The sequence below is a fragment of the Mandrillus leucophaeus genome, unplaced genomic scaffold, assembly GCF_000951045.1.
Source record: "Mandrillus leucophaeus isolate KB7577 unplaced genomic scaffold, Mleu.le_1.0 Scaffold800, whole genome shotgun sequence".
Classification (NCBI taxonomy): domain Eukaryota; kingdom Metazoa; phylum Chordata; class Mammalia; order Primates; family Cercopithecidae; genus Mandrillus; species Mandrillus leucophaeus.
The window spans coordinates 163,571-166,355 of NW_012108698.1; the positions used below are offsets into that span (position 1 = coordinate 163,571).

The 2,785-nt window shown below is 44.1% G+C and overlaps 1 protein-coding gene across 2 annotated transcripts in view; it reads right to left on the reverse strand.

The window, feature by feature from the left end:
- The window catches only part of KDM1B (lysine (K)-specific demethylase 1B), a 74,583-nt gene extending 71,804 nt beyond the window's left edge, over positions 1–2,779 (reverse strand). For both annotated transcript variants that reach the window (XM_011967576.1, XM_011967575.1), the window contains exons 1-2: positions 2,733–2,779; positions 2,377–2,420 (exon numbers count right to left, since the gene is read on the reverse strand). The gene's annotated coding sequence lies outside the window, so the exon portion shown is untranslated. The remainder of the gene's footprint in view (positions 1–2,376; positions 2,421–2,732) is intronic.
- Positions 2,780–2,785: the final 6 nt, after the last annotated feature.

The window sequence follows — 2,785 nt, forward strand, 5'->3', positions numbered from 1 at the left end:
TACTAAAAATACAAAAAAAAAAAATTAGCCGGGCATGGTGGCGGGCGCCTGTAGTCCCAGGTACTTGGGAGGCTGAGGCAGGAGAATGGTGTGAACTCGGGAGGCGGAGCTTGCAGTGAGCTGAGATCGTGCCACTGCACTACAGCCTGGGCAACAGAGCGAGACTCTGTCTCCAAAAAAAAAAGGTACTATCTACCTATAATTGTTATACCCAAAGAAGGCTTTTTGGACTCTATTTTAAACAGGCTGTCCACTCTAACAAATCTCTCCACAGACACATATAAATATGAATTCTTATATATGTAAATATACAGATCTCTTCATTTATATATAAAATATACCTGACATTATTCACAACATGAACCACAAATATAGCATATGTAAATATGTAATATAGTATTTGTAAATATATAGCATACATATAATACTTACATGTGTAAGTATTATAGCAAAAATATCTGAAGTCAAATGTGAGGTTTAGGAACATAAATGAATCAGCCTAGGTTTATGCAACATTTGACCTTGTCACCTGGGAAGGTGTGCATTCTCAAAAGAAAGTATAGTTTCCTGAAATTTCATCAAACATTTTAATCTAACTAAATACTAGAAAATATGTACTTAATGCAACAAAGAATTCAAGAAATAGTTAACAAGGAAATGAAAACATGAGCTACAAAAGCCATTATTAAATCTGACTGAAGGTTTTTATGGTAGTATATTTTCAACTTTAATTATACAATTGAGGGTTATATGAATCCATTCTAAGAATTTTTGACACTTAATGTAATTTATATATTTCCACTTGCTGGGTCCTTAGGTCTTAAAATGAAGAAAAAACTTTTTAGTATATTAAAATGTTTTCCTTTTTGATTTTTCAAATTAATAAACACACCTAAATATAATCAATTGGTTTCATGCTCAACATTATACACATATTTCTAATTTTTAATTCAAGCATTTAAAATTTGGCTTTGGTTTTCTTTTAATGTGATAAAAGAAAAAAGTGGGTTTTTTTGGTAAATATATAAGTGGATATATCAATATGTAATTTCATTATAATTCCTAGGTTTTTCTGAAGCAGCTTATTCAAAAAGTTTTTTTTCTTTCTTTCTTGAGACGGAGTCTTCCTCCGTGGCTTAGGCTGGACTGCAGTGGTGCCATCTCGGCTCACTACAACCTCCACCCCACCAGGTTCACGGGATTCTTCTGCCTCAGCCTCCCGAGTAGCTGGGATTACAGGTGTGTGCCACCACGTCTGGCTAATTTTTGTATTTTTAATAGAGACCAGGTTTTGCCACCTTGGCCAGGCTGGTCTTGAAGTACTCCTGACCTCAACTGATCACCCACCTCGGCCTCCCAAAGTGCTGTGATTACAGGCGTGAGCCACGGCGCCCGGCCTCAAAAAGATGTTTAAGAAACACACAGAATTCATACAAATATGAATCAAAAGGACCAATCTAAAATACAAATTCATAGTGAAGTCAGTACAACTTCTAAAAATAGGACAAACTACTAGAAACTTCTTCAGAGACAACAGAAACAGTAATTTTCCTTGGGACAATTAAAATAGGGGGACTAGCACCTTATTACTCCCACACTAATCAAATCTTCAGAAATAGGGAACCAGTACAATTCAATATTGAATTATTCAATATTCAACATGCAGTTCAATGATTCAATATTAAATCCCCAATTGCCTAGACATCTTTTGTTGACTCTCCCTGCAAGACAATTAATTATTGATGGTAATTTTCTCATGTACCTCCTGAAGAAGCCTTCCCTCTCACTCGCCTTTCTGCCACTAAAATAGATTTAAAAACACAAAACAAAACTGGCCAAAGCCTTGAGTTATGTGTGTATACGTGGTGTGGGGGATTCCCCAACTGGAGTGGACTGGGGAGTCCTCCAGGCTCACCCAAGGGAAGACTGGGCCTCTATGTGGCTGGTTTCCACATCACTGAACCCTAACTTTCTACAGCTGGGTCGGCCTCTTCCTTCCTCTTTCACCTGTCAGCTGCCCGGCCGTTGACTAACAGCTACCCTAATCTACCCTAATCGGGCCACCCCTCCTCCAAATCTCCAATCCCAGAGGAGTTACCCCAGCAACCTGGCAATGCTCATCAAGTCTCAATGCGTGGTGGCTGTGCCAGAGGATTACTACAACACCTGCAAGGCTGTGCGGGCTCCGGGCCGCACCCTACCGGCCGGGAAGAACGAGCGAGGGAGTTCCTACTCCAGGACCGTGGGGTTCTCCCGCGGCTCTGACAGTCCCCAGGAGGGAGCCCCAAACTCCCGGTGCCAGCTGCAGCCGCCTCGCTTTCCAAGAAGCTTTCGGAAGCTTTTCGAAGTCGGAGAAGCAACTGCCCCGGGGCTCACCTTTTCGCTGAAGAGGTGCCGGGAGTCTCGGGGAAAAGGCACCGCTGTACAGAAAGGAAACATTGTAGGGGGGTTAGGAGACCGGCAACATCGCGACGAATCTGGCGACCCCACTACCCCAACACTCTAGCCCGGGAATTCCCCCTTCTTCAGACAGCTACCCACCCCGCACCCTCTTTTAATCCGGGGCATGAGGTATCCGTCCCTGGGGCACCCGCCCACCTCCCACTACGGCGAGGGGCGCTGCACAGGGGGAGAGGGAGGGCTTGCACCCCAACCAAGCTGCTTTATGCAACGCTGTCACCCGAAATTCGCCACGGTCCCCACGCACGCCCCCGGAGTGGGGAGTCTCCCACCTCTGAGCGCCAGCAAGGCGGTGCGCGCCGCCCTAGACTGCGGGCGCCTCTCC